Genomic DNA, 13247 nt, shown 5'->3' with positions numbered 1-13247 from the left:
TCCAGAAACAATACAAAATTTCAGCTGGCCTTCAAGAGTAACACTGGGAAAAATGCATTGTCATAGATTGTTGCAGGAATGACACACAGGAAATGGTTGCAGGGAGGTCTAAGAAACCCTGTTTTGTTGGAACTAATTGGAGCTGAAGAACTGGGTATATGCACCATGGCTAGGGCTTTGCAGCCTGGCAGCAAATGGTGGCCCAAGGGCAGGGTAAGATTGATGGCTCACTCATTCTATTGCCCGTTCCCATCTGGTGCAATGTGGTTAAAAGCTTCAAGCTTTTCTGTCTTATCTAGAAACTTTGTCTTGATAATACTAAAAAAGAAACAGAGCAAACCATGCTTTGTTTCTTCTTAATTAGTACATGAACATTGGAGTTTACTTCCTTTAGATGTTGGATCTGGGCTTTGTCACATGCAAATTGTCCTGGGTCTGTTTGTTAAATTGTCTTTATTTTACAACTTCCTTAGCTGTTTCTGATGTTGCATGGATCCCATTTTCTCAAGAGTTATTTATGAATTTTTTGGTAGTTCATGCATGTCTGATTTTAGATACTAGAATTATTATCTAAGCTGATGCTATGGTTGTCCTCTCCTACAGACCAATCCAAATCAATGACAATACATGCAAATTTATTCAAAGATTATGGGGAGCTCTCCAAGATGTGTTAGTAGCTACAAGTCATCTGTATTCATAGTCCATCACATGCAGTGTGTCTCCTGATCTGAATGATGGGAATGGTCCCATTAGAGGAGACAATTTTGATTTCTTCAAAACCCTGTGAGCAGTGAACTCTTTGTTTCTTGTGTAACTGTAATGAATGAATAAGGGCTTCCTCAGGAGAAACCAGCAGGATGTTGCTTTAATAAGGTCAGCAGTGAGGCTGTGCTATTCACTGGGTGCCAGCAGCATGGCACTTCACCTGGCTTTTGGGTGCTCAGCAGGACACAGAGTAGTGAGAAGTATCTGGACTATGGTTTCCAGTTACTCTTTGGTATGGGGTTTATGTGAGATACAATAAAAAGTAAAGGTTGAGTTTCAAACTCTGTTACCTTTGAGTTCGGTGTTTGTTAGAAGTCTACTTCTGAGCAAAACCAGTAACTTTCAAATGTGTACAAATATATTAGTGCATTTTTATATTTGTTCAAAATTCAGAATGTTTTGGAAACCGATGAAAACAACTAGTAGCAATAAACTTTAGCTCTATACCTAAGTTATGGATCTTGAGCCTGAAAACTGGATTAGTTTGGTTCCAAAACACAAAATGGTTTAGTAGTTTTGCTAGAATAAAATTCAGATTTCAACTAGTGTAGACTGACCGAAATAGTGTTCTATGCTAAGAATAGCATTTCTTTTAAAGCCCTAATTAGTCTTTTGTTGCTGTTAGGAACTTTGCTTCTAACTGTGAAATTGTAAGGTTTCCATCCCTGGGATGCCCAGTTATTTGTCAGGTGTTTACACAGTGATGCAGCCTCTATGGTGCTAATCGCCAGCTTGCCTATCGGTGGCCCTTACAGCACTGTATGGTGGCTGACAAGGTTTGGAGTCCCACAAGGAGTTCCTGGTTTAGAAAGGGCAGCTTCAATTTGCCAGAGAAAACTTTGTATGCAAATATTAGAATTTCTTTTGTTGTGCAACTGATATTTCAAATACAGTACTGCCTTTAGAAAAGAGACTTGAGACTGCCTGTGAAAGGTCATCTGCAATTACAAAATAAAGACATTTTCAAGAGTGTACTTATAATAGTAGGAAAATGTTGAAGTGAAGGGAGCGACCCATCCTTGTTGATTCAGCATCTGACTCCAATTTATTGATCAACCAGGCACTTTTTATAACAGTGCTAATTCACTTCATGCATATTGCAAAACCTGAGCTCCCAATAGGCTGTAGAGAAAACTTCATCTCCTCCTTTTGTTTACAATACCTGAAGTTAGTTTATTGAAACCAAGATCAGTGTTCTCACCATGATATGAAAAGTTCTCAAAACCTTTATATCTGTTCTCAGAATGGCCATCTGTTCCTAGAGCAGCCAAGGACAGAATATTGCTTGTTTTTGAGGAAACAGTCTGAGAATCTTGTTGTTTATATAAAAGGTGACTGAGAACCTTAATTATTTACAGAATCAAGCCTGGGAAAGGCTGCTTTACAGCAGGCTTTTATATTTCCCTCAGCTTAGTACCTTCATGGCCTCTTTCTTTAAGCCATGTCTGAACCAGGCTCTCCACAGGAAAAGAAAAAAAGGTAATTCTGTTTCAAGTTAAGTACATTAATCCTGGGTAATACATTTAGTCTTGGGCAATAAATTTATTCAGATTAAGTATTCTTCTTAATTCCTTTCATTTAGAAAACTGTCTTTGTGAGAACATAATGACTGACTTTGATGTGGTCATTCTTCCACTGGAGCAGGATTTTTTTACCTTAAACATCAGATTTAAACTTGTAATCAGTCTTTAGAGTAAGGAAAGTGCAATAGTGACTATAAATGAAAAATTTTTACAGACTTTCTAGGCATCCCACAACTGCTGCTATGACTGTGTTAGCCCTTCCAAGTAAATGCATAAAATTCCAAGATTCATAGTCAGTCTGAGTATTTATATATTCTTTTAAAGATTGTAATGTTTGTCATATGCAAACAATGTGTAGTTTTTGTCATATGGCTTTAGTGTATTTTTAGGAGGTGTATTTTATTTTTACTTTGATGAAAGTAGTAAATTTTGCATGGATATTAAATACTTTGTGTGGCAGAGGCTTGTTAGCAGTATATTTTATAAGTGCAATTAATAAATATTCTCTATGAGGCAAATTTAAAATAAGAATCAAAGTTGTACTTTTTGTTGTTTTTAATTTATCACAGATATCTGTTGCAGGTATTTTTAAAAGAATGATCTATTGATGATACTTAAAAGAATTTGAAGATATGCAAATACACGAGTTTTTTCCTAATGTTACTGTTTTGATCTTACTCCCAATTGGTCTCAGTAACTGTACCTTACATGAATTGAAATTCATGCCAGTGTGGGTGCTTTAATAAATACTTCCTTTCTTAGGGCCTTCATGCTTTTATTTAGACTTTGAAAGGTTTCTTTCCCTAGGTATTTTTCTTGTTGGAATATGGCTTGTTTTGTTAATGAAGTTTATAGAAGGAGATACAATGACATCATGTTAAGGTGGATTCCATCAGGCTCAGGGTGGGCTGAGCCCCTCTGCTCAGGGTTTTGCAGAGCTGTTAGATACAGAGTTTGAAGCAGCTGAGATGGAGCATTAAGCAGAGAAGTTTGCCTGAGGGATGTGTGTGCTTTATTTTGAGTGGGGTGGCGCAGCACAGCATGCTGGCCAACAGTGTAATGGACCGTGTGTGCTGCAGTTTGCTGGGATGGAGGGGCGAGATGTGAGAGCATGCACAGATCACCTTTCTTGACAGAGAGCAAGAGTCGAGGAGTTTGTTGTGCAAAAAAGTATCTCGAGAAGAGCACTTTATATGTAACTGAGTGGTTACCAGCTGATCTGGTCACCTGCAAGATATTTTTTGGCATTTAACCACCTGCACACCACTGGAGAAAGACAAAATGTTGAATTCTTTGGAGGGGTAGGCTCATGGTCATACAGGTACTGCACATTTTGGCTACAAAACTGTAAGATTTGTTCTTAAAGAAAAACTTGCTGTGAATATGTGGCTTTCTGACAACCAGTATGTATTCATCTGAATTTAACTTCTCCTGTCTTTAGTCCAAATTTTAGATCAATTTGATTTAGACAAACATATTCTGGATTCATGAAACCACAGTGAAACAAGCCTGATTGAGAGATGCATCTTGATTTTTAGTGGTCAGGATTATGGCGGTAAAAGTAGTTACATGGTTAATGAGCTGTGTGGATTTTCCTATAATCTCAGGGAGGTATTGGTTGCTCTCTGGTTAAAATGACAATGTAGCTAATATATTTAATGGAAGGATTTATCCATTTAAAACAAACCAGCAGAAGGGTTCTTCTGTCAGGATAGTGAAGTTGGCCTATGCAAGGCTCTGTTCTCAGTATCAGTTCTGCTGTATTTGCAGGTTTTCTAATTGCTGCATTGGAGGTACATAATTCCTGTGGTTGGGACTATTCAAATCCTTCCCTTCACTTTCTTCATTGGCTCCTTAACTCTTCTGGAGTTTCTATGTCGGTATCTAGTTCAAGTGTTTAAAGTACTCTGACTATCTTTGCATGGCTTCAAATTGCTTCCAAAGTGCATTTAAACTAGTGGTGGTTAAATGTTTTTGGTGGTGGTGTAGTCTGCTTATCTCTTGCATTTTGTGTTATGTTGCTCTTCTGTTTTCCATATGTGTAAGCATTTCTGAGAATGGTCCCTTCCTAACTTCTGTAACCTTCATCATAACCTCCTGAAATTTTACTGTGGTTATGTTCATTCTCTGGTTTCCATGAAACTGATAGCTGATGTGTTTCTTGCTTTCATTGTCCTGTGTATTAAAGTATGGTATTTGGCTAATTCAATTTATCTGCTTTTCTTCTGTAAGTATGTACTTCTCATCATTTGATAGTTATTTTTAAAAGATTTCCTTAGGACTTTCATAATGATCAGAGCAACTTCTATACATAAAGTTACTTGGATCCTTCTTTGGAGGATAATTTAAACTGTAGAAAATCAGGAGTAAAATTAAAATAATGAAAGAGAAATACATGAAGTTTTGTTAGTACCTTTGTTGTGCCAGTGTTCCATGTTATGAAGATTTTAGTGTTGCTCAGTTTTAATGTATTAAAAATATAAGCTGAGATGAGGACTTGAGCAGTGCTAAATATTTATAGCAGAGGAAAGTCAGTAACTTTAGGAAAATGAAGGATTATGAGCTCCTTGTTTGAGGTTTCCAAGTCTATTAAAAAGGGTTAATGTGGATATTTAAACTTGCTAATAAATAGCATATGCTTTCTCAAGAAATTGTTCAATTTTGCTCCTACTAGGAACTTTTGAAATCTGTAAGACTAATACTTCTTGCTGTAAGTAAACTTTGGAGCAGTTACATTTGCATGCTGTATAAGTTATGATTTCTTTTTGGTGAATTATGGTACTTTTTGAAAGACCAATATTTAGACAAAATTATTTTTCATTTTCCCTCCCCTTTGTTCCTGAAGCTTTTCCAGTTTTGAAAGTAAAGATTTAAAATATCATTAAAACAAAAACAACTGTCATACAAAATGGGATGCAGTCGACTTTTTTAAACAACTATCTTGTAACCTCATCTAGTTTATATTCTACTGACTAAAACAAAATGCTTATACATGAATCAGTGTCTGTGCTCTTGATTATTGTGGGCAGTGATGCAGGGACCAATTCTAATAGAATTTGCAGGGAAGAAGTCAATTGAGTTTCGACAGGGGTCACGTAGGATCCATAAACTCCCACAGGGCAGTTATCAAAGATGTAAGTGTATGCAATGGAGCATAACAGAGCTAATGCCTTTTACTTACTGATTCTTGATTGAACAATTAGTTTGACAGTGGTCACCATGCACTTTGCCCTTATTAGATAGGTTTGATAGTACAAACAATCTTACAAGACATTTATAAGCTTCAAGGTGACTTTAAGTTCACAGGTAATTCTCCCAAAGCTGTGCGTAGGTATCAATTATCAGAGACTTTACTTTTGCCTTCTTGGGTTTAACTCATACTCAATGTGTTTTTTCTTGATACCATCACTGCTTTATAAAACAAAAATTATGGGTTTGCCAAGTCCCATTTTAAATCTTTGTTTTGATTGGTTAGTTGGGCTGGTGCCACATGGCCCCTGGAAAAAGGAGAATGAATAAACTTACTGTACATATTGGTGTGTGTGTTATTTTTGAACAAAAATTACCTATGACTGACTCATTTTTGTTAAATAGAGAAAAAAAGAAATTCAGGTTATAATTAACAGGTATTTCCCTTAATATCTCTTGTATTTTTTTAAAAATGGTTAAAAATAATTGGCAATTTTTTGGGGGGGCATTGCCTTAGCTATTTATGCCTGCAATAATGTACTAATTGTACTACTTTTGTGATGATTACATTACTATAGTAATAATCCTTATGGGAAAAATAGCATATTACAGATAGATAGCTTTTGTTCTGTACAGTATAAATCTTGTTGAACTTGTTCACTCTAAATTTACAAGTGGTGTAATAATGTGTCATCTCATTCAGTGTTTGTGTTTTGAACCAATATTATATTGTCTGTTTCATGTCCAGATAGGGAAACAGGCAGGAAAATAGGAGTTGTGCACCATTTTATATGGAAACTTTAACAGATTGCCTTTTAAATTGGTTTATAGCTTTTACATATATAAAGTATTTCTGGCCAAGTGTGGTTAGATGGTAAATATTTGAGAGCTTTCAGTAAGCACATATGTTACAATATTGAATATTAAAAAGTATTCAGTGAAACAAAGTAACTTTAGTCAGATCCACATCTGGATATATGTTCAAATATTCATTTTCCTTCTTTTGGAGCTGGAATGTAATTATTTTGATATAGTTCTTACACAGCAGCTGAGTTCTTAATTTAGATGCATTCAAAACTCAGTTTAATTGCAAATCATTCCTGTCTTCTACAAAATAGTCAAGTTATCAACTTTTTTTCTTCTGACATGGGTATGGCTTTATCACCTGCAGCTGTTGACTGATTTTCAGCTTTTGTGAAATCCAAATCTACATATACATTTGAAGAAAACAGTACTTAAAAAAAAGAATATCAAAGAGAAACCACCACAATATACCAGGGTTTTTTTAAGACATGATTTTTTTCCCCCCAAATTTTAAGGTAAGAGTGGCAGAGTATCTGAAAAATTAGAGAAGGTGTAGTGTACCAGTGTGTGAAATTAATTCTTCTCTATTATTGCAGCTTTGTCTGTTACAGGGGACATTTTTGGCTCCTGAGTCATTGTAAATCATTGGATGCAAATGGAATAATGTGGAAATAGCAGTGATATGTGCAACAATTCTCTGTCCTTGTGATCTTAAATTCATTGCCTTTATTTTTTTTTCTTAGTAATCATCTTGCTGCTAGATTAAGGTTATCTTTGAGAACTCTTGCATTCAGCCCTCCATGCATAAGCAGTAAATACCCAGTTTTCTCTTCTGCTTGTGAGAGAGCAAGGAAATTTTACTGTGGAGTAATTCTTGTCATTGATAGTAAATGGTTGAATGCAGACCCAGAATCTATGCTAATAAGGTAATCTGTTTCCATTTGCAATAGAATTTTATTATTCATTCTTTGTAAACCATTTAGGAAGGAGTATGGGCTACCATTGATTAGTCTGTAATTAGTGCTCACAGGCAGTATGGTTGGAGCTGTGTTGGAGGGGAAAATTTATCAGTTTTTAAAAACTGCATGACTTGTGTAGAGGAACTAAAGTGCAGACTCCAAAGTGTATGAAATTGCTATGTTTATCATCTACCTAAATGCTACTGTGAGTTCTGCTTTATGTGCAACTGTTCCTCAAAGTGAAGCAGGAGTATCATGCATTATGTTTGTAACAGATTGAACATGAGGCAATTATCATTAAGCCATTTGATGGTGAAGCTTATTCCCCAAGTCAGGAAGCTAGATGCAGGTATTCCACAACAGATTGGGAAAAGGCTTTTCAAAATGACCACATACTCTGTGCAGATGCACAGTAGAGCATCTGTGCAAGCTTCAGGCAGCCATTTATATACATTAGTGAGAGCATCAGTCCTTGTGTGACTCCTGTGGGGCATGCAAACACTACTCAACTGTTATTATGCTGAAAGATTTTCTTGCCAAATTTTATTGAAGTACATCATGGGGTAACATACAAATGGCGCTGAGATGAAATGGCTGCAAAACCTGTCTGAGAGTCTGCCTTGCTGTTCTGACTTGTGTTTATTCTAGAGTTGGTCTTTCATTAAGTATCAAACCTTCACAGGTTAGCTACATTTGCCTTTCTTTAGAGCAGCTCCCTGTGTAGCACTAAATTTAGTCAAGCCTACTAATGTGTAATCCCAGTGCCACTGACAGAGCTTGGTGATACTGTTGGTGTTTGAGCTCATTGAAGCCTCCAGCACATAAGAGGATTTTGTGGCAGCAATGACTGGTTGCAAGAGAAATTTGGAGTGCTCCAAATTGCCCCTGTGGAAGAGGGAGAGGCAAGCAGGGTGCATGTGTCCGCCTGGGCTGTTGTGTGCATTTTTTGTGGTATTTGCTCACTGGACAGTGGTGGAAAGGCAGAGTGCTGAAGGTGGTGTTGCTCTGAGCCTGGCCACGTTGCCTGTCTCTGCAAATGCTGGTCTGTTGCAGAGTGGGTGATCAACATCTGTGCTCTTCCTCTAAATTGCTGCCCTGGGTTCTTTTGAGCTTGGATCTCTTAAAGTTGGATGGTTTTCTCGTCTGCCTCCTTATTCCTTGCATTTGCTTGATGCTTTTACCTTGTTTCCTATTTCATTCTCTGTTTTCTTGCTTTCCAAACAAAATAAAAGTTAAATTCTTGCTGTAATGCTTCAGAATTGAAACTGATGCCACAGTACTTAAGTTTTCAAGAATTTAAGACAGTGACCCATTGCCTCTTCCTGCATTGTGGAAAATAATCAGTTGCATGTAACTCAAAACAATAAAGTGAAATTCATTGATACCTGTTCATTTAGAGTTCAGTTGAAGCTGCAAGTGATCACCTACAGGGGAGAAAATAAAGAATTCCCCCTCAGCTCCCACAAAGTGAAGGACAGAGGAGGATTTGGAGAAAGCTATCTTTCATAATTGCAAATATTGTATCAGAAAATATAATTTTCAATATGAGACTGTAGGTTTTCAGGTTGCATTTTTTACTTAAGCCATCACTGACACTTGAGCATCTTTAGTTGAGGATATATTTGTCCTCTACTTGTTACTGTAAACAGATACTGTCTTAAAAATATGTATTGTAGTAGAGATTTGTATAATTATTGTCTGTCTTCATAGCTTTTTATCTTGAGCATGGAAAAAACATTGATTCATACAAATTTTCCAACAGGTCAATGATCGTCAGAAGCTGTGTGTAGTGGAATATCAAAGTCAATTATGGATATTCTGAATCTATTAACCTGTATAACCTTTCCTTTCCTTTTTTGGTATGATGAATGATGGAATCTCTGTCACAAGCTCCCAAGGTTATTGTATATGGATGTTCCATCCTCTTTCAGATGGATTTGCTAAATTGTTTCACCAGACAACTGTTATATTTTTTTAACAGTATTGGTGTAGTTATTGAATGAATAGGTAATTGCAAGCACTTTGAGGTTTTATCCTAAATATAGTAAGCTTCCTGGCTACAGAAATTGCCAAAAAATTATTGCCATTTATAGATATTTATTTATTTTTATTAAATATGTGTATGGATTTCTTATTTTTTAAAATGAGGTTTAGTTTTACTTTTAGTTACTACTTTTTCTAGCCATTTGTCCCCAACAGCAATCTTCTTAAATGTGTCGATATATAAAGGAATCTCTTCTTCTTATTTTGATTTTTTTCGTGGTAGTTTGTGTGTGTGGGTTTTTTCCCTTCCATTTTTTTTGTGGTTTATATTTTGTTTGTGGGTTTTGTCTTTCTTCTGTGGTATGGAAAGAGACTATTAAAAAGTGTCAAGTGTACTTGATAGTGTTCCTTTAGAGCCTTCAGGAAACTTCAAACTTCAGACAGTTTGAAAGAACTGGATTTTCAGGTGTATGTATGACCTATGCTTACTGATGCTAAATAATGATTTCTTCCATCAGCTCTCACAAAGAGGATCTGCTCTGTCCCTCTCTACTCCCTCTTGGTTCTCTGTACTTGCTCTTGGATCCCAGGGCGGCAATTTGGGTGTCAGTGTCTCCTGGATGTCACCAAGAGGAATTGGTGACTCAACTCATGCTGGTAGCTGCTCACCAGTACAAATAAATGGTTTGCACTCATTTCAGAGAGATGGCTATAGAGATGTATAGCAAGATCAGTGGAGTTGATGATTGTGGAATTTTCATTGGCACTTACAATTAAACTGAACAGATTGTACTGCACTTGATCAGCCTCTGAAAGTCAGCCCTGCTTTGGGAAGGAGGTGGGACATGATGACTTAAAAATTTCACAAAACTTAACTGGTTTTATGGTTCTCTGATTTCTGTGCTGAGTTGTGGTGTTAGCATCTCTCCACAGATGCATGCTGCTTTCTCCTTGGAGTTATGAGAGGTCCAGAGAATGGTCCCCACAAAACTTGATTTGAATTGAAAATCTTTAGAAATCTCTTCTTAGAATGGTGCAATCTATACTTGCTATTTCCCCTTCCTTTCTTTCCCTAATCCCTGAAGCAGACATGCCTATAGCTTTGGTGTTTGTTGACAAATATGTCAGTGAGTGTTACATTTGGAGAACGGACTAATTCCTGCCAATCATTATGTGGGTGGTTGACTTAGAATAGCAATCACTTAAACAGCTTTCTGTTAGTGCTGAAGTTTTTGCAAAAGACTTTTTTTCCCAGGGTCAGGTTTTGGGTTGTTTTTGCTACAAAATGTGTGACTCAATGTGTCTCTGTGCTGCACAGTGACTGGAGGGTGCTGCGGGTGCCTGAAGCTTTTCTCATGCTGGCATGACTGCTGGTTTCAGCTGGGTCATAGCACAAGGGCTGAAGCTCGTAGTTACCTCAATTTCCCCAGCTAACATCATCAGAAACTGGGATTTTTTTTGCATTACACAGTCAGTCTGTTTCGGGTCTGACCTGAAACCTAGAGGTTGTGTTTCTAGTGTCAATGCTAATTTCCTTTTTCACTGGTCCTAGGGGAGCAATCTGCTGGAAGAAACTGATCCAGTTGAGTGACTTGTTTTTCTACAACTGCCTTCATCCAGCAGTAGTGTAGTAGGTGAAAACTTTGTCAAAGCCTTCAGTGGTACAATGGAAGTCCATTGCTGAGCAAGGTCATGGCATTCTGCTGTAAAGGCTTTTGGACTTGGAAATCAACATTGGAAAAAGCACCAGTTCTCATTCCCAGAGTAGGTAGATGTCCTCCTTTCATTTACCTAGTTGCCTTTATCCAGTATTTTTATCTGCAGCTCTCCACTCATCCAGCAAACACATTTTCCACTAGAAAATGCTAATTTGTAAATTTTTTTGATGTATACACGCTAAGTACGCTTTCATAAACAAAATTTTTCTTACTTTAGAAAACGCACTTGAACAGTTTAAAACCAATAAGTATTTGGGAAATTAATTGGTTTCTTCAAGTCATAACTTGGAGTGTTGTTGTATTTTTTGGTATTTACACAGAATGAGAAAATTTTAGGAGTAGGAGAGATCCTAGAACAAGTAATTCCTTTTTCAAAATGCATGACATGAATTCACTACAAAAATGGTCATAAACAGATTTTTTAAAATGTTTTTATAAGAATTCCAGTTAAACATTATAGGGATTATAGGATGGTAGGATGCTTTATTCTCCCAGTTTCTCTGTTTGCAATTAATTTAGGATATCTTGAATATGTTATTTTAATACTACAGAAATTAAATATAATGATAGACTTAATTTAGGATTTCATTTTTCTTGCCAGCATTCTAAAATATCTGCACTTTAAAAAAAAAATCTGATTTTCTTTACAAAGTCAATGTTCCTGTGAAAATAAAAGCACCTTCTAAGGCCATGTACAAGTGTTAATAAATTGATAATCTGTTTTTTATCCTTAGCTAATAGAGTCCAGATCTCCATGACCTTTTTTTTTCCCCAAATGTGTTTTTGGGTTTTTTTTGGTATGTGGTAGCACTACTAAGTATATAATAATTTCAGAAGAGAGTTGTACCATGTTCTTCGGGTGTCCTAAAACAACTGTTTTGGCAGTGCCTGGTTTATATTAATCTGTCTGATATTTTCATAGGATTTATACTTTGGTTTGGGGTTATGTGCTTATATATATTTAGTTTTAGCAGATGACCACATATTTATTTGTTTTGGCAATGTCTTTAATCATTCAGAAGACTTTTATCCCCTAATCCCTTAGTTTTCTAGGCAGACTTAGAGCATCTGTTTGCAATTCTGCCTTGGACATTGCCAGCACAAATTAGTCTTGGAAACTCACTTCACATCTTAGCTTAAAATGTTCACAGACATTTTCAAGGTTCATGAGCCTTACAAGAACAATTAATACCAAGTATGCTTTAATCCAGATTTCCACCCAAGTTTCTTAAAAATCATTACAAATATGAACCTGGCAGTTCCCCTTTCCAGTTAGGTAGGTTAAGGAATTTCTGCTGTGTCCTGTTTATTGGAACACTGCTGCTGCTCACCTTACCCATAGTTTAGGATGAGGAATAAAGAAGAATAGTGTAAGATGGTGGTGTGTGTGATTCGTCCATCAGTTCTACCAGTCCTTGCCTCATCATGCTTGGTTTTTGCCCTTTTTTTTTTTTTTTTTTTTTTTTTTACAAAAAGCTGAACTTGTGGAATTTTTGTTTGTTTTTAAATGAAGGCAGTGGTCAAAGCTTTGGGGATTTTTTTTTATCTCTTGAAGAAGGGCTCATCTTCAACAGTGCAAAGACCTAGTATCATGATGTGATCTTTTTATCAAATTAGGTGAAAAAGTAGCATTGTATGAAGTATAAAAATGTGGCCCTAATTCAAGAAATGATTCTGTGCCAATGTCTTCCATAATATGCTCCCAATTTAAAGTTGGGAGACACCTGACATATACATATGTTTATATATAATAGCATAAAGGAAAGCTTTTCAGTTTTGTGAATGTTTCTGTTGTGAAGAAGTTCTACAAAATTCAGGGGTTACTGATTTGAAGCTAACACATTTTATTACTTGCATGTAACCAGCATGCACTTAGCCTGACTTCAAAAACACTGGTGTACAGCAGAGAGGATGCCACAACTCAGCCCTGCTGAGTAAGGGTGCTCCAGAACATGAGAAATATCTATATAACAGCAGACTGAAAATTCAATGTGCTTTATGGAAGGAAACAAGAATTATTTTGAGGTAAGAACACAGGTTAGTTAAAATATGTCATTTATCTAATTGACTGCTCTGAACAAAGATATATTCTTTAAATATAACCTGTTCAATGTAAAAGCCATCATACCAGTAGAACATGCACTATGTGCCCTTTTCAAAATACAGTTTACTTTTAAATTAAATAACCCAAATCAGTGTGGATCATCTCTGGGCTAGGTTTTGGACTTGAAATCTCAGTGGTTCTTTGACTAAATGGAGTTTTGTTGCTGTGAAGAAATCTCATTGTCCTCAAAGGTGAATTTTGC

General features: G+C 36.3%; 1 protein-coding gene across 5 annotated transcripts in view; it reads left to right on the top strand.

The window, feature by feature from the left end:
• The window catches only part of SMYD3 (SET and MYND domain containing 3), a 383126-nt gene that overhangs the window by 17973 nt on the left and 351906 nt on the right, over positions 1–13247 (top strand). The gene's annotated exons all lie outside the window — the stretch shown is intronic.

This window comes from Zonotrichia albicollis, chromosome 3 (assembly GCF_047830755.1).
Source record: "Zonotrichia albicollis isolate bZonAlb1 chromosome 3, bZonAlb1.hap1, whole genome shotgun sequence".
Lineage (NCBI taxonomy): Eukaryota > Metazoa > Chordata > Aves > Passeriformes > Passerellidae > Zonotrichia > Zonotrichia albicollis.
This window is presented reverse-complemented; position numbering and strand designations above follow the sequence as displayed.